Source organism: Zosterops lateralis (genome assembly GCF_965231275.1).
Source record: "Zosterops lateralis genome assembly, chromosome: 2".
In the NCBI taxonomy this organism is placed as follows: Eukaryota; Metazoa; Chordata; class Aves; order Passeriformes; family Zosteropidae; genus Zosterops; species Zosterops lateralis.
The window spans coordinates 19,494,899-19,514,404 of record NC_139763.1 but is presented as its reverse complement, the minus strand read 5'-3'; the positions used below and the strand labels follow the sequence as shown (position 1 = coordinate 19,514,404).

Sequence of the window (19,506 nt, the reverse complement as noted above, 5' to 3'; positions counted from 1 at the left end):
TTTTCAGTAAGGTTGTATTTAGAAATTGAGGGTTACCAGCCCTTTGGGAAGGCCATGCTGGGAAGGCAAGGAAGAGGTGTCATCTTTTATGTGAAACAGCAGCTGGGAAGCAAAGAGCTCTGCTTTGCTGCACTTTTTTGGGGGGGGAATGGGAGATGACCAGATCAGTGTGTATAGGTCAGGACCAGCATTAAACCAACATGGGTGATGCTGTAGGAAGTCTGCTCTAGGCCACTGTCATGGTTTAGGGCCACCCAGCAGCCAAGCCCCAGGCAACTACTTACTCATTGCCCCACCAGCAGGACTGGGGGAAGAACTGGAAGTGTAAAAGACAGAAAACTTGTGAATTGAGATAAATACAGTTTAATAGGGAAAGCAAAAGCAACATACATGTGCAAAGTAAAACAAGGAATTAATTCAGTGCTTCCCATGGGCAGACAGGTGTTCAGCCACCTCCAGGAGAGCAGGGCCCTAGCATGTGACTTAGGAAGACAAATTCCATCACTCCAAATCTCCCCCTCTTTCTCTTTCTTACCCCCACTTTATGTACTGAGCCTGATGTCAGAGGGTCTGGAACACTCCTTTGGTTAGTTGGAGTCACCTGTCCCATGTGTTTGTCCTCCCAGCCTCTCATGCACCCCAAGGCCCTCACCAGCACAGCAGTAGGAAAGGCAGAAAAGGCCTTGGCTCTGTGTAAGCCTTGCTCAGCAATAACAAAAACATTCCTGTATTATCTATCACCTCTATGCTCAGCATAAATCCAAAATATAGCCCATACCAGCCACTGTGAAATTCTCTCTACCCTAGCTGAAACCAGCACAGCCAACTGATCAAGAAAAAAAAGATGAGACCTTAGGACAATGGGAAGTAGCTTAACACAGAGACCTCTGTTTATACACAGAGGTCCTCAGGGAGGATGTGAACCAGCCTCATATCTTGCTGGTGTGCAACACAAATCAACAGCTTTGGGGCATAGGTGATCGAGAGGCCAGTGGGAGGAGATGCTTTGCTGGATGTCATACCTAAAAGGCCAGCCAGGGTAGAGATAATTGAAGGTTAGGAGGAACCTTGGCTATAATGGCCAGGATATGGGGGAGTTCAGGAGCATGAAAGGAAGAAGCATCTTGGGCTGGTTGATCGAGTTCACTGTCCTGCTCCATTCCACACTGGTGCACTCATGTCAAGTTGTATGTGCAGTTTTGGAACAGTAAGAAATATACCACAATAAGAAAGATATAAAGTTATTAGAGTGTCTAAAGGCTTAAAGTGTCTAAAGATGGTGAAGGATCTAGAGGGGAAGCCATAGGAGGACTGGATGGGATCCCTAGGTTACTCAGCCTGGAGGAGATTGAGAGAAGACCTCATGGTAGTCTGCAGCTTCCTCACACGGGGATGCAAAGGAGCAGGCATTGAGAGACTCTGACAGGCTGGAGAAATGGGCAGGCAGGAACCTGATGAAGTTCAAGAGGGGGAGATGTAAGGTCCTGCATTGGTGGAGGAACACCATGCATGAGTATAGGCTTGGGCCTGACCAGCTGGGAAGCTGCTTAGCAGAAGAGGATTGTTTCTGCTGTACTCCAAACTGACCATAAACTAGGAATGCACTCTTGGGACAGTGGCAGCCAACAGCACCCTGGGCTACATTAGAAAGTCCATTGCTAGCAGGTTAAGGAAGGTGATGTTCTATCCTGCTCAGCACTGGTGTGGCTGCATCTGGAATCCAGTTTCCCAGAGAGGTTGTGGAGCCTTCATTGTCAGAGGTGTATAGAATCCATTTGGACACATTTCTGGACAACCTGTTCTAAGTGGCCCTGCTTGAGAAGGGTCTGGACTAGATGATCTTCAGAGGTCATTTCCACTTCAATTGCTCTGTGACTCCATAGCTTCCCTGATACATCTTCTAGTCTTCCAGCAATCTGTTAGTAGATTTTTGGTGCTCCCTCTGAAGAAGTTGTGCTTGAAGAATGTTTGCCTTTTGATCAGAAGCTGGTTGATGGTTGTTAGGTGTATTTAAAGGGCCATGTTTATGAATATTTCTAGATATGATACTTCTATAATGTGTGTAGAATGAGACACAAGACAGTGATACAATTAACACCCCAACACTTCTGTTATCACATTTTTATTGCTGTTATCATTTAATTTGCACTAAAGCTGCTAGAAACTTTCTCAAAAAGATCCTATTGTTTTAGACACCATTGAGATATAAGCCTTTATAAATTAAGCAGTGCTGTATGATTTTTTTCAGTGAAGAGAATTTGATGGGGCCATCAGCTCTATTATTAGAATGGTCCTTGACATGCTCATGCATGTGCCACTTAACATTTTCCAAATAAACTGTGATGATAGGTTGGGATTTAGCATAGGCTGTAGGGGTCTTGTAATCCCCACAAGACTTTTTGGACATCATACCTTCTGTTTAAGAGAATAACTGTAATGAGAAGTACAGTGCAGTAATAATGTTGGCACAGGCTGCTCTGTGCCATTTGCTCCCAGAGCCAGTGAACAGCCTCTGGCATAATTAATTTATTGGTATTGCTATAGAGACAGAAATGTTCTAGGCCAGTGTTTCCATATTACTGGGAAATACATAACAGGGAGGTTGGGGATACTGGGTATCTTCTAGTCCATTTGCAGAACAAAATCAGTTATCTGTTGAGAAGTACCTAGGAAATGATAAATGAAGAAGTGTTTGGAGAACACTTCTATCTTAGTAAAGCTCCATGTTTATTTTTCACTATACATGAATATCCATTTTTGTCAGTTATCCAGCTGGCAGAAGTTATTTTTTGCTAAAGGAGTATGTCTTATTCCTAGAGAACCCATGTTAAAGGAAATATTTCTCTTTGAGGCTTGGTAAAGGATACTTTAAAGACATGCTGTGTAAAATAGAAAAGGTGCACTATGTTGTCATTGAATCTTACAAAATGCATGAAGTGTTATATTATTACCAAGCTGCTTTAGGCTTTGCATTGGTTGATAATTTCATGGCAGCCCAAAGCCACTGTGGCCATCAGCAAAGGCAATGCCAGTCAATGGCAGGCTTTGGCAGGCAAGAGCTGCAGTGCTGACAGGAGCAGGTATGCATTAAGGAGAGATTTATCATTGAATGCCAGACAGAGTCAGTGGATGGATTTGTTCCCAAGCTTGATTTATGTGCCACTGTATCTTGTTTGGCACCTTGTTGTTATAATGAATTATTCCTTTATGGAAGGTCTTAGAAATTCCTTTGAGATATGCAAGCACATGTTGACTGTATTTAGCCTCATTATTAGTTAGTTATACCATATCTTTGATAAACAAGCAAAATAGCAGAACTTTTCTATGGAAGTTAATCCTTGTCATTGAGGCAGAGAATGCCTTCTGGTTACCTCTCAGTTTTTTTAAGAAGGAGATCTAAAATATGTCTGTCTGTTTTTGGTTGTTGTGAGCAAGGTTATGGCATTTTAAACTTTTTGTATGTGAAAGCCACCAAAGCACTGATAGCACCCCAGGCTGCAAAGCAAAAAGGTGAAAAAACTTCATCTGTCCAGGAGCTTCAGAGGGGTGCACAGGAAACTTCATCTACTTTCCATGTGTGATTTATCATGATCTGTAACTAGCTTACTGAGTAAAGCAGCTAAGAAGTATTTTCAGACTGATATTTTCTGATATATATGGTTGAATTTGATTGAATTTGATTGAATCTGATCTAAGATAAGGTAGGGTAAATAAGCCTATACCCAGTATATTATCCACTGTGCAGTACATTAAAAACAGAGTCAGAGAAACCCTCCCTGAGAACAGTGAATAAATTTGTGCTGGTAGTGTTTTTGTAACTGTGATAGATCTAGAAATAGAACTGAGGCAGTGCTTGGTAGCAGAGATAGTACCTTCTACTGGAATGACAAAGACAGTTGGGGGGGGGGAAAAATCCCAAACCCATGCTTTTGGGCAATAAGATCTTCTGGTTAAAAGCTTACTTGTTTTCTTAGCTACATAAGCTGCTCTAATAACTTGCTGTTAGGCAAACTGGGACTCAAAGTAATTTTTCTATTCCTATAAGCTTTCCCTTGCTGCCATTCTTACAAAAATACAATTGCTGCCTAAATACATAGGCATTGCCCATCCAGGCCTGCTGAAAAGCAGCATGCCTTCCAGGATGCATGAACTTGTTATGTCATCCTTCATGCAGCATCTATTAAAATCATAGGGATCTGAGCCCTCCCCAGAAGTGCTTCCCAGGCAGTTGCTGTTGGACCTGGGGTCTGGTTTCCTGTGTAGCTGCTCAGGGGTCAGGCACATGCTGGGGAGTGTGTTTCTGGTGTTACCATTGATGGTGAGCTGAGCTTTACTTCTAGAGCTGGCTGGACTAGGAACCTGATTTGCTGGACTATATCCAGATAGAAATTTTAGAAGTTTCTACTAGTAGAAGATATGAGCTTATCATAAATGCTTGACTTATAGTATCTTCTTAGTGTGTGCTTCCCCACAACTTGAGGACCTAGTTCCCAGCCAGTAAGATCTCAGCCCTAATTTGAAAAGACTCTTAGAGCTTCCTCCTAGAGCCAAGGACACCAAATCCATGGCATACTAGACTTGTTACTCAGGCTTGGAAAACATCGCGCAATGTGAATTGAGACTTGAGTCTGAATGCATTGTGTGCCTTACCTAGGCCTTCAAACTGGTAAAAGCAGCTGTCTGCCTCATCATCCTCTGCACAGCTGAATCAAACATTGGGATAGTGCTCTGAGCTCATCAGCATGAGTTCATTCCTACGTGCAGGACCACTGTCCCTCTGATCATGGCACAATGGAGGGGTGTGAAGGTTTGTATGAAGCAGGTGATGATGAGAGCAGCATGTTGGATCTTCACTTGCTGTTTATGGTCTTTTTTGATACCATGAAGTCTTCTCTATAAATAATTTGGCATGGAGATAATTTTCTTTCCTGAAATCAGGTCATTTGTCTGTGATTTCACTTTTTTGGCACAGAAACATGTACTGCACTGCTTAGCATACTTGTACCAAAGCTGAGCTTTCAGAGGCTAGTCCAGAATTAGGAAGGACAAAGTACTGCATCCAAACTTGTTACCTTCTGATCCAAGCACATTATGTACTTAAAAAAGATTATTAGTGGGCAAACTCCTCAAATACTACTTTTTCTTTTTTTTTTAAGTACAGAGTTCTATTGAATGTAGGACAGCACTTTACCATATTTAGTAAACACTGTCCATGTTGCTTTGTGGCAGCAGCATCATTCATAGGATACAATTATACAAGATAAGCTTTATTAATGAATTCAGATTTATATGATGGATATCCTTGCTTTGTAGACTCATCTGCTTTGAAGTTTCTTCTGATCAATCATTAACATATATATACCTACTGAAGAATTCTCTTTTTTATCTTTTAGAGGACATGTCTTTCTGGCTAAAACCACCACCCTTTCATTTCTCTAGTTTCAGTTTTTATAGTACAGTCTGCCATCCAATTTAATATTTATCAGTAGTAATAACTGACTGCCAGGGTATTTTCAACATTAATTCCGGGTGTCTGTGCACTGGAAAGTCCTGCATTCAGAATTACTAAGCAGACTATGCATGCAGACACTTTGGCTGTAAGTTGTTTGCTCATTTATATACAGAAGAATGGAGATGAATAGCTAATTTTGCTGCAGAGAGTTGTCTGCTTTGAATCCCAAACACTCCATATTTTATAGCTCCAGGAGCCTGGTCAAACTATTGTAGCAGTCTTCCAACTGGTAGAAGGGATTAATTATTCCAAGCTTCTTTTTTTTTTTTTTTTTTCTTTTTTTTTTTTTTTTTCTTTTTTTTTTTTCTTTCCCTGCCCCTGCGACTTTCACTATAGAGAATCTGAATCATTATTTAGAAAGCAAATTAAATACTTCCAGTATGACTGATTTAAATTTCTCCTAAGGACTACACTGGAAGTGTAGTCTTGACTGAAGATCCATAAAGGAAAGCACATACACAAACAAAGGAAGACACACTGCAGAGGATCTGGTTATGCAGATTTTCCCAGCCAGATTGTGCCATATTGTTTCAGTCTAAGGGATTGATTTGACCCTAACAGCACATAAATGCAGGTTTATTCCCAGCTGTTCAATATAGAAGCTGCATTGCAGCCTCAATTTTACAAGAGCTATGCAAAACTCAGATGAAAATCCAGTCTTCTGTTTGCCCTTACTTACAGCTATGAGGAGATCTAAGAGGAAGAGACAGGCTTTTTTCTCGTAGAAAACATTCAGTTCATGCTCATGTTTTATTTCATCTGGCAATATGTACACAGCTTCAGGGTTAGGTTAGTGATGGCTTTTCCTCCAAGGATCGAAGCGCCACTACAGGAGATTTCCCAAGCAGTATAGTCACTGTAACTATGAGGAAAGAGGATGCTGGTGGCCATACAGTGTGATCTCTACAAAATGGCTTTAACTGGGCTTGTGTATGCTGGAGTAATTATATCCCTTTAAAACAGAAATTGCTTTAGTCTCATTACTGTGAATTAACAGTGCCTCACCTAGATTTTACAGGGAAATAAATGTCCTTTTAGTGTGGCCAGAAGAACTGGGACTGCAGGTTGATGGAGTAGACTGAGGATGGCAGTTCAGTGTTTGACAGATAGTGAGATGACAATGTTGCCAAGGCTTCCCAATGTTTTTTCTACTTCCCGCTAAGACCGATTTTGTCTTGCCTGGGCTGAGTTTTACCTAGATGTTACTCTAAGTCAGCCTGCCTGTGGATTCAGGAAGGAATGAAATACTGACTGATGTTTGAGCTGATCTGTAAGGAAGCTTCCTGGTAGGAGAAAAACAAGGTTTTTTCAGTGTCTGGGAGGAGACTGGAAGACATGGAGGCTAGGGAGGCTTTAGAAAGTTTACCTTGTAATTTTCCCAGCACTGATAATGTCACAGGTATAACATGGAGTGTTCCCAGCAGTCCAGAAGTTCTGTGAATTTTGTCTTGGCAGTAGTGACTCTTTCCCCACGCTATATTCAGTTAAGAGGTATAGAGGAGTTGCTGATGAGTGGCTTCTCCTCTGATGTCCTCTCTACCAACTCTCCTTCACATTTCTGCTTCTGTTTCGTGGTTTGACTATGAAAAAAGTCCCGCTGGACTTGGTGTGCTCATATTCCTTGGGTGTTTTTTCCTCTTCCATCTTCACCCTTTAATGTATATGTGGCCTGGCATTTGGCTGGATTTTGGCTGCTGTTTTTCCCGCCCCCCCCCCCCCCCCTCCCCAAGGTGGTGCTAGTGAGGATGGGATTCATCTTTCATACCTAGGTATCCTGAATTGTTACCATGCATCTAGTTATTTTTTAAAGAAATAAACTTCAGGTTTATTTAAAATGTGGTTTAATTTTCCTATCCTTCTGTCATAGGAGTTCAGAAGAGGAGAAGTTTCATTGAAGAGGTGTAACAAAGATTTATTGCAAAACATTTTCTATTTTTTCTGTAGATGCAATTTTTTTTCTGGTTAGTTTTGAGGTTTGTTTTTTTAAAAGCTTTATATATTTGGATCAGGCCATAACTGGGAGGTAGAAATACAGGACCTACAACTGGCAAAAGAGTAATCTACATAACTCTACAGAATGTGGATGCAGAAGCTTAAATGAGACTTCTTCTAAAACACATTGTTTTGTTCCTACTATTTAATTCATAGCAAAACTATAATGGACAGACATAAGATCCCCTGAATTGCTGATGATTTAGTTGATCTCATTTTTTTTACACAAAAAAGAATAAGTAACTGTGTTTTACAAGGATATGAATTTGATTTAAAATGTTAAACTTTTCCAAATGTATTCCTTTTGTTTATGAAAATAAGTAGTAGAGTAGTTGAGTTTGACAGAACAATGAGTAGGTTAATTATCCATTGCTGAAGAAGATTTGTTGTTTTCTCTTCCCAGATGTTTTAATTAATTTTAGAAAATATTAGAGCTTTTTGCTTTGTTTTTAGTTGTTTTAAATCAGTTGTGAGAATGTATGCATCACGTCTCAGAATTCAGAGAGTAATTTAATTTCCTGATATGACAGATTTTTTCTGTCCTACCCCCAAAACTGAATTATGTAGTTTTTGAAGTTAAACTGCTTGTCAGAAATGAGTAAAACTTCTCTAATTAATCTGAGTTCTTGGTTTGTGGAATAACAATTTGATTTGCATATTTTGTTAAATAAAAGTAATATATCATTAAACTATGAAAATGTGTTCCATTTATAGACATAGTCTCTGTCTATAAAGCTTGGTTTGTTGCTAATGATGGGGAAGGCTGTGTTGCTTTCAAGGAATTTGTGCTTCCTACATAGACTGGCTTCTTATTCTATTAAAAATTGGTCTACTAAATGTCCAGAAATTTATTTCCTAGTTTTGCTTGTAGGCTGTGACATGACCAAGATGTGCATAATTCCTGGATCTGTCAGCAAAGATATTGTATACAGAAGAGAATCATAGAATTATTAAGTTTATAAAAGACCTCTAAGATCATCAAGTCCAACCATTAACCCAGCACTGCTCAGTTCACCACTAAACCATGCCTCCAGTTTTACACATCTTTTAAATACCTCCGAGGTTGGTTCCTTGGGCAGCCTCTTCCAATCCTTAACAAAGCTTTTGTTTAAGAAATGTTTCAAATATCCAATCTAAACCTCTTCTGACATAACTTGATGCAGTTTCCTCTTGATCTATTGCTTGTTACTTGGAAGAAGAGTTCTATCACAGTCAGCACTGTGATTCCGGGTCTAGTCTGCCCGGGTGGAGTGTGGCGAAAATAGAGGGATGGGAATGATGGAGCTGCCTGAAAAATAAACTTCAATGGTGATAAAATAACAAACACAGAGACTGCATGGTCTGAGAGGCAGCATTAACACATAACTTAACAATATATAAAGTTACCTGAGGGCAAGGATCCAATCCCAAACATGGGATAGGAACGTGACATTGTATCTCGAAGGTCCCGAACCAATGGATAACCAGAACCAGAGACATGACCTATTTTGGAATGATGCCATTAGCATCCTAATTTCCATATCCCACCTCCCATGGTCTCAGGTTTATGGCTTCTGCATAGGCTACCTGGGCTAAAGTGTTACCCATCTCAGCTAGTTGGGTTCCCACAGAGACTGATCCCCAAGTTACTACAACATCCTTTCAGGTGGTTGTAGATAAGGATGAGGTCTCCTCTGAGTATTCTCCAGACTAAACACTTCCATCTCCCTCAGCCACTCCTCATAAGGCTTGTGCTCCAGACCCTTGATGAGCTCTACTAATCTTCTCTGAAGTCAGTTTGGTTTGGCTTGGCTTCTCATTCCTCGGTGGAAATGTTCTTTATTTTTATGGCAGACCATTAAAAAAACCCCCAAAGTTCAGTATGCTTTGTATGGACACTAAAATGAGGCCACAGTATATTTTCTAAAGAGGTTTTACTGGTATAATGGGCAGATTTCTCCTTCTTTTTTTTTCTTTTTTTTTTCCCTGTGCTGTGCCATGCAGCTTAAATTCTACCCTGTGTTTTAAAGGCCACTTTTGTTCAGTGATGCTCTGAAAATTAAGGGGCTTTGAGCCAGAAAGTGTTATCTAACTAGAAAAACACTGTTTTCACAGAATGCCCTATGTAGTAGAAGTAGTTTACATAGTAAAGTGGGAACTTCATCACTGGAATATTTCCTACAAAACTGATTTATCCTTGTGGTATGGACTGAAGTTTAATGGGGAATAGTATTGGTCTAAATTTAGCTACAAGTAGATAATCAGATCATGTCAAGAATGATGTTTAAATAAGTGTGTAGTTCAGCACTTCTTTTGTTTTTTTGGTGGTTTTACTAAAAAACAAACAAACAAAAACCAAAAACACAAAAAACAAACCCAAACAAACAAACAACTCCCCAAAAAAACTGACCTAAACCAAAAACCTTGGGTTTTTTATGGCTACCAGCTACCATTCTTTCCATGTAGCCCTGAGTCCCAGATCAGCCTGATCCTAAGCAGACCTACACTTACAAGACAAAGTAATTTACATTTACTGCCAATGGCTCAGATCCATCTTTGTTCTGAATTTTCAGAAGATAAGTAAGAAATTAATATATTTCAGAATGTTAGTTATGGCTTATTTTCTTCAAGTTTGGCCTGTTCTGTCAGTCTGACCTGTCTATGTACAAAAAGAGACGTGATAGTTTCCAGGCTAAAAATGGGTACTACAGGTGTACAATATCAGTGACCAAGATTTTTTAAATTTGTATTTGGTTTTTTGAAAGTCCAAGTCTTTAAAGTCTTTGTTTCAGCATTGTATTTAATGTCAGAATTGCACTAGTGTTGTTTTTCCTTTAAAAATAATAATAAAAAAATTAACATTCAAAAATGCCTTATGTACTTTCTCAGTTAGAAAACCTTGAAGGCCTTTAATTATGTTTTTCATGAGATAGGGCTTTGCAGAATTTATCAGCTTTTGATTTCAGAAGAGAGTGACATCTCTGTGGCTTAAACAAAAAGCAAACCATCTGTACAATTGTTCTGAGCTCCAAAGTGAGGATTGTCATAGTTTGGAATTAACTGCTTGCCTTACTAAGAGCTTTCACTGTTTATAGGGACTTCTTGAGATTAACAGGGAGATCTGATGTGCTGATCAGCCTGGATGCAACTTCCATCATAATTTATTCTGTTGTGTCAAGGTTATTGTACATGGCACTTTTGTTTGCCCTTTTCCTTCACCTGTAAGTAAGGGGTTTCTATCTGAATAGGCTTCCCTAAAGCAGCTGTCACTCCAGTTTAACTCCAATGCATCTCTTTTGAAAAGTTGTATATTATCTTTTCTCTCCTTTACCTCTTGAGGAAGCTTGCTGGCAGTTACAAATTAAAGGAGGTAATGATTCTTGTACATTGTTACCTACCACTCAGTGTCTTTAATAATATTTATATAGCTATTATCAAACAGCTTCTCACATGTAGGTAAATAGAAATTACACACAGACTTTAGCAAAAGCTTCTTTGATATAATGCAACTGCAATGTGATCTGCAGCAACCCTATTTGTAAGATTCATAAAATATCCTGTGGTTACTAGTAGTGCTCTGACTTGGAATGGTTAGCTGCTTACTTTGGAATGAAAAAGTAAGGCCAGAAACATAATTCAGCCATTTGTGCTGAAGTATAGAGAATAATGTATCAGGAAAAATAACAAAGATCAAACACACCTGTTTTTTTTTCCTCCTTTCAACTTCCTATGCTTAATTTTTGCATGACAGCTCTATCTGGCAGCCTCACATCCCATCAGTGCAATCTGTCATTCTGAGTTATTTCAATTAAGTTCTCTTTCTCATTTTGCATTTGCTGAAGAGTCATAATGGCGTGCTCCCAAATCAGCAGTCAAGAAGAGTATCCTCTCTATTTGTATTTGTTAAAAGAAAGGAAGAGATGGTTTCTTTGTTTCCTCTTTGTCCTGAAGGCCTTCTCCAGAATTATAGAACTAGAAGATTTGCTTTGAAGGCTAGCTGTGAAGACTTTGTTACTGATCATGAAGGCTTGATTTTGGGACAGTGAGTTATCATGAAAATCTTTTGAATTCATTCTATTCCCTAGGTTCCTTGTAGGTCCCTTTCTGTCTGGTAGCTGGAGAATCAAAGGTTTTCCTGGCAGTCATTGTATCAGTGTGGGAGTTGGACCTCTTTGTAAAAGCAAATTTCTAATCTTACCTGTGCTTGAATTTCCAGTGAAGAGAATTCAAAACAGCATGCAAAACTGGAGACAGCTTGTTGTACTGATGTGCAAACTACTCCTCTGTGTTACCCTGAACTGGGATAAACTCAATGTTTCTAACTGGGTTGTTGTGTTGCTCTTTCCTGAGGTGAACATACAGAAGCAGACACAGCCTCCTTCTGAATGCAGAGCACTGTACTGACCAGAGTGATATAAACTTAGGGTTTATATCCCTGAGTATTTAAACACTTGCTTGTTGATAAACTAAGCAGCTGCACTATTGAGTACCCAATTAACCCATATTGAGTTAATTGAGTATCAATTAACCCATATGTTGGTATTTCACCTATTTTAACACTGCCAGCTGATGTTCAGTTTCTCCTGAGAATGGCTATACTTTTCTCAAGAGGCAAGAGGTGGAATGCTGGGTTGACATAGTAATATCAGAAGGGGTTTTTTTGGTTCAGTAGCCCTCCACGGAAACTGGAAAAGAAGGAAATGAGTAGATAAATTAGAGCTCTTTCTGTGACTTGCTCATCTATTCAGTTGCTGAAGGAATGAGGAAGATTAAGTTCAAAGGATTAACAAATGGATTTTGCTTCTGCTGTAATTGCTTATCTCCATATGCTCATAACAGTACTGAGTTCCCAATAGTTAGACCAGGTACAGAACTGTTAAAGCAGGGGCTTCAGTGTTTCATCTGTTTGTTCATGCCAAGCCCAGCTATACCAAGGGGCTCCACTGGGCACGTTAAATCTGCATTCTGTCTTCTTACCATGTCATCAGGTTACCCGCACTTAGTGTTTACATCTGATTGTTGGAGCAAGCTTCCAGCATTGCACCAGATGAGATTTTTTTAGTTAGTACCTTACCTAATCTAATCAGCACCTCAAAAGCAATTTCCGTGCTGCTTCTCCTCCCTTGTTCTTTTTATAACATTTCAGTTGGACAAATTGTCCATGTTGAGTTGGAGATGGCAGCTCCTTTTACTGGCTGGATGGAAATTGCTGGCAGCCCTTAGTACAGGTCTCTGCTGTTTGTTGCAGACTTGGGCAAGGCAGGGCTGACAGATTGCTCTTAATGGAGTTAGTGTGAAATCTCTAAAGCAGGATAAATAGGAATTGCTTATTCTGTTTTCCAGAGGACACTTTCAGTCCAAATGGATTTATTGTGTATTTGCAGATTGTTTTTTTGTTTTGTTTCTTTTCTATTTCTGTAGTTGCAACAGGGTTTATTGATGCATTTGAAGGGGATAATGAAAAGCTACATTTCAGATCACCTTTAACAGCCTTAAAGTAATTCACTGTCCTGAAAAGAGTAGCTCAGATCACTTTAAGAAAAATGCTTTTTGTTGGGATAAAACCTTGGTGTACTTCAAATCCTAACTTTATAAGGAATTCCTGCTGTGGAGGAAAGCCAGTAATTCTGATTTCTAGCAAAAGCATCTTACACACTTTTCTTCTTGAAGGAGCTGGGCCAGGCAGGTGGCCAAATATCCTGCTTCCCTGTGCTGTACTACCATCCCATGCTGCATATGCAAGAGTTGACCAGTGAAAAGGCTCCTTTCAGGAAGGCAATACCTTCCTGAAAATGTAGGGAATGCTTTACTTTGTGGCATCATAAATCTCTTTTCCAGGAAAAGGCAAGGACCAATTAGCAGTCAAACCAGCCAATGTCAGCCATTTACCATTTCTGCTGCCTTGCTGTCTCCCACATTTTGGGTTACCCTGTGTCTGCACTGCTCCAGCCCAGGGCTTGCCCTGGAATTTCTTGTGGGAGGCAGTTCATCCATAGTTTCATGCATGCAATCTTGTACATATGAGTATTTTGGGAGTTTCCTTTGGCTATGAAAATCTGCTCAAGAATTGGCCCCTGAATCTCTGGTCACTTACAGGCTTTGAAACCAAGAGTATTTCTGCTGAATCTGGTGTCATCCAGGTGGGAAAAGTTTGCTGGGACAGAAACTGAGAGCAGAAGTGCCATTCAGCAGTGTGTAGGAGCATAATTGTGTGTTAGGGGGGTGGGCTGTCCATGGACATTGTGTGCCACATGTGCATGGCTGCAGTTCAGACTGACTCATCATTGGCACACCCATGCTGGCTGCACATTTTGGGCAGTGAGTCAGTCAGAGGCTGGCATCATGCTCAACTTCCAGGAGAGGCAATTCCAGCATTCAGGTGGCCCTTTCTCCAGCAGTTTTCACAGAGATGTTTCTGTGCAATTTCTGCTATTTGGCTTGTGCCTGTAAAGTCCCTCCCAATACAGAAGGTAGGAAATCAAATGTTCATCATGAACAGAGCTTTTGAAATGTTTGTGGCTATCCTGAGAGAAGAATAATTTCAGAACAGAATTTCTCTAGCAATCTGTAGATACAATACTCAATGCAAACAACTCCTAGTTGGCAGTTGGGGCTTGAAGCTTATTTCCATGTATTTGTGGGATTCAACTATAGAAGTTTTTGAGGTTTTTTTTCTTCCTAATATGTAACATTCATATATAGAATGAGGCAGAATGCAGAAGCATTCACATTTTACACATGTAATAATATAAGTGCTAATTGTCATTATGAATTATATTTTCAGTGTGTTTTCCTCAGTGCCTGACTAAAGTTGAGCACAAATCTTTTTAGCCCTCTAAATCTGTATTCATGTCAGTTTTATTCAGTGCAATTTTGGTTCACTTTGCCTTGCTTTAGATTCCAGATCATGCTCAACAGTGGAAGAGTGGAGTTTGAAATTTTTTACGTGTCAGATTTCCCTGCATCCAATTTTATCAAAAAAGCTGTCACCAGTTTCTTCTGAAACCAGCAAACCTTTTTCTTTCTAATTACATTTTTACCATATGCTCATCCAGATGGCATATGCCAAACATTTTCTAGGGTGTTATAAAATGACCTGACTTTGGAGGATTTAACTGTTGAAGAAGCTTTAAAAAAAAAAAAAAATTGACACTGGGGCAAAAAAGAGTAGTCCTAGAAAGAAAGAAATAAAAATCTTGATAAATATCCCCAGCTGCACTTTGTGGCTGTGCTGTTGAATTCCTGGTATATACACCTGCACAAAACCAGTAAAAATGTAGGGAATATTTTCTTGAAGTGTTAAAACTTGACTCCTTTTTTAATCACTGAAAATAAAATTTTTGTCTGTTGAATATGTCTAAAAAAATTCTAGAGCTTTGAGTGACTCTGGTTGCCTGCAAAATGGAGCAAAAAAGACTTTGTCAAGGCACCAGATTCTCTGTAGGAGCAGCAGTTTGACTGAGCAATGTAATAACTACTTGTGCACTTTTTTCTTGAAATATCATTTTCAAGGCAGTTGATGCATGATTTTGACACTTGTGTCCTAGTTCTTAATAATTCTTAGGGGATTTCTTAGAGAAAATAAATTAACTTGGGATATACTGAGAGGTTCCAGGAAGAAAGGAAGGAAGGAAATTATTTTTCATATTTAGCTACTAGTTAAGCTAAATTGATCATGATCAGTTTTTCATTTTCTGGAGAGTTTGGATATTTCTTCATCTCTATGACAGTTCTCTTTTAACTGTCATTGTTGTTTTCGTAATCTTTCCAGATTATCAAGCAGGAAAATATAGAATACCCTCATGTTGTTATCAGTTTCCATAAAACTGTCTCAAGTCTCAAGCCATTTTACTTAGTGCTAATTCCTGAATAATAGTGATTGAATGAGAATTAAATTTACTTCCGTGTATTGCTACAATAGCTTTTCCCACTCCCAGGAAATTTTGAGTGCAGAGCCCAAGGCTCTGAATGGAAGAGGTAGTTTTGGGGCAGGATGGGCAGAGATTCATGGCAGGGGCTCAGATGGAAAATTGTAAATGCAAGTTTATTTAGTGTCTTTAACTTGCACAGATCTTGTTGAAAATCACAACTGCCATCAACAAAGCAGATCCTCCACCTCCTCCAAATTAATGAGACAGGATTTTAACAGTGCTCAACAATTTGAAGTGGTTTTGTTATTTTTGAATTAAACCTTTGATAAAAAGTCTTTGTCTCCATCCTCCTTGCCCACTTCCACTCATCAGTCTGTGAGTGGTTTGACATTTCCACAGACTCTTCTCTGTCATTGACCAAGTTTACACCTGCCATGTCTCAAGTAAAAAGAGTCTGTTTTGTAGGTAAATCAATTTGTACAGCAGAGATACTATAACTATTTAAAAGCTAAGGATTAAACACCCCAAAACTGCAAGCTGCTGTTAACCTGTGAAGTAATTGAAACAAACTGTAATAGGGGAATATGAAATGAGACACCTGAAAGCAGCATGTCTCCATCCTGTCAAAATATGATGCAACAGCCAATTGATTACAGCTGTTTTAGAGTTTGTGGGTGTGCAACTGTATTCAACTCACTTTGAGGTATCACTTTTTCCGCTTTCTTTTTTGAAGTCTTTGCAGAATGGAGCTAAAGTTGTTCAGTTTGTTGCTTATTTCTAAAATGATGTTCATCATAACCAGGATTGCTGGGTCCATGCCATAGTTTTCAGTTTCTTAGAAGAGTTATAGCTCTAAGCATTTTTCTGTGGAAATGCAAACTCCATTTTTTGTCAAAGAAACCTTTTGACATGTCAAAAGGTAAAGGCTAAAAAAGCATTGCACTCTGATACTTCACTTTTAATTACTAGTAAGCATTATTAAATCAAGCTCTTGATTGCAGTCTTTGTTTATATATTCCTTGGATTATTCAGCCTCTAATTTAAATAAGGACAATGCTAGGAAGGTTTCCATGGAAAATATTACCAAGTTAATAATTTTGAAGCTAATTATGTGAAGATTCAAAGTCTCAGTATTAAACCACAGCTCTGACTAAGCCAAGCATGAATTTGGCCATACACATTAGGCTCCTCATAATCTCTTGGGCTTCTGAATTGTGTTTGCAGGTGCTAGCTACTGTGATGCAGCTGATCAGCGCTCCTCAGGGTGTTTTTGTTTCCTAATTTTCTTCCTCTTTTGCTCACTGTAGGCCCCTTTGTGGTAAGTGTGCACATGAATTTTATGCCGCCCTGCAACGTCTCTGTTCTGCTCTGTGTGCTGGTGCATGCATGCTCAGATGCCTTCTCTCTCATTTCCCCTGTTACCTTCTCTTTTGAATAGGGCAGTTGCCACAGAGAGTATTTGAGAGCAAGTGCTTATGATTGCACTTCTGCTATGATTTTCCATAGCTGGTAGTTTATCTCTCAGAAGAGTCTGGTGTATAAAATCTCTGTTCAAGAAATTCTCTAAGAATTTTTCTCCTTCATATGGCAGCAGTATCCCACTGCTGACAACATGAATGCATCAGAGAAGATGGCCTTCTGTAAAGCAGGGACTAATCTCAGCTGTTGAAAATGGGAGGAAATAAGTGTGTCTCTTTGAAAAGGTAATCTAAGGGCAGCTTGAGTTGTGTACATGGAAAGAGCATTTCATATTTAAAATTTCAGGGTTTTTCTTCTCCCATTTTTCCTTGAGAAAAGTAAATATTTAGGTATGATGTAAGAACTGTATGTAAATACCTTTTTTAGGGTCTTTGAAGCAAATAGCAAGCTTGTAGTGTTGCAGTTATTCTTCTAAGATCTTTCACAGTGTAAGGGATGTTCTGGGCAAGGTTCCCCAAAACGGCTTTTTTGCATCCAAGCTTATTAGATTCTGGTTTAGAACTCATAACATAGTTATTCTGCAGAAGTCAATATTTTCCATAGCTGAGATGGATATCAAATACTTCCAATTAATGCAAAATTCAAATTAGTCTTGAACTGTGGTACCACAACTGGTATCTCAATAATGAACTAACCACAGGAGGAAGCAGGTTTGTCAATGTACCATCACAAAAAACTTTGAGCATTCATCTAATCTCTTCTGGGATCATATTTATACATCTTGCTGCTCTCTTGAAATACACCCCTGACGTACTGAATGGCACAAGAATATCTGATGCAGCAAGCTGTGGAAGCCTGAGCTGCAGTCTTTTTAGCTGATGTACTTCAAGGTGGATAACCTTAAAAATCAATAGTGTCTGCTGCGCCTCTCAGAATCATGATGGACTGCTCCTTGCTGATCCTCTTGCTTAGGCTTTGAATAACTGATGCTGTGCTGCTCTGCAGATCCTCAGCACCAGCCAAGGCAAGGCCTGGACCATCCAGTAACAGGGCTGCTCTTTTAAGCAAATCTCTGTCTGCTCTTAGAATTTGTTATGTGAAGTGCAGATGTTGGTTGAGGGTTTGGGGGGTTGTTTTGGGCTTTTTTTTCTTTTTAAAACAGACTACACAAGTGCTGGAAGACAGAGTAAATACAATGACAGGAAAGTAGTTTTCAAAGGCTCGAGTAGTATTTTCACGTTGATTGTAAATATGGCATTTTCTCTTTGTAGACAGAGGCGTTTTCCATTTGGGCTTGTAGTGCCCCAGTTACAAAACTGGAAACAGCTATCAGGAAAAAAATTGTTAAACAGATTATCTTAACTTTGTGGAAATTTAACTTTTGGGGCTGTCATCTAATAGAGGTGAAAAATGCAGAGTTTTGTCTTCTCTACCAAAACAAAGTGCTCAAGTTGAAATAGATACTTTTTTAGGCACCAGTGACACCTCAGAAATTGTCTCATTAGAAAGATTAATATCTAGAAGCACAAACCATAAATAGGAATTTATGGAGAGGAGGTGCCTGGGAGGTCTTAAGATAGATTTCTTAAAGGGTCTGCATATAATTCTCTGGGTTTCTAAGAGTTCATTTCAAAAACAAAATAGAAAGTTATCTAAAATAAACTGACAAAAGCTGGAGGAACAAGAGGAGGAGGAAGAGAATGAAGTATCAGATATGATGCTCTAACTAGTAAAAATTAAGTACTTTCTTTGCTGACCTCAACTTATGTGTATATTAAGAGAGCACAGAGATATTCTCTTGCTCTTTTATTTTTGCAAGGAAGTAGCTTCTGCTGCCTCTGATCATATGCATGAAAAGACAGCATGTTACTCTTAAGCAGATTGAATCTAGTGATAGTGATAGAAAGCTTCTTTGAAGAAAAGCCCTAGAAAAATCCAGTAACAGAAATAGACTCCCACTGAGAATTTACTGAGATATTGCTGCTCTTCTCTGTATCAGTAATGACGCAGACCACAGAGAGAAAGTAAATTGATGTCATGCCCAAGGTGTATATGTTGGGGAAAGATCAGAGAAGTTTTTGCCTGTCATTGATGCTGAAAATAGATCTCTGAATGATACCTTTCTCCTTATGGACTGCTAGTTTGGAGTTTCTTCAGGGAATTGTATTTGCAGGTGGAAAAGGGACAGGTGGTGAGAGCAACAATGCTGGTTTCATGGTATGTCCCTTAACTCTCATAACATATGTAAAATTATCAAAGATACATGAAAATTACTTGACTTTCATATTGTTAATTAATTATGAGGACATCAACGGATGATACTGCCTAGTGCTGTAGGGATACCTGCCTCTGTGATGTGCATTTCAAAGTTCCTAGGTTGGGCACCTGGTTGGGCACATTTCTCAGAGCCTGTGTCCTCTCTGTGAGTGGGGCTGGGACTTGGCTGCCTCCATTTACAGTCTACTGCATTTATCTACCATGAGCTAGATTAGTTCAGCACTTACAGACTTACAGTCTCTTGAAAGTAAAAAAAGAGTTAACTCCTGGTCAGACAACTTAACTTAAAACAAATACTATCAGGAGTTGCTCAGGACTGCAATAAGTTGATGCCATGAACTGCAATCTCTCTGTGTACTGTGCTGACCAGATACTGCTTGTTGCCTGCAGTGGTAGTTTGGTTTCCTGAAGCGTATGAGTTCAATGGATGGTGTCTGAGGTATGGCACAGGAGTGG

General features: G+C 39.3%; 1 protein-coding gene across 4 annotated transcripts in view; it reads left to right on the top strand.

Annotated features, from left to right (window-relative positions):
- The window catches only part of FRMPD4 (FERM and PDZ domain containing 4), a 345,066-nt gene that overhangs the window by 258,530 nt on the left and 67,030 nt on the right, over positions 1-19,506 (top strand). The window lies entirely within an intron of this gene.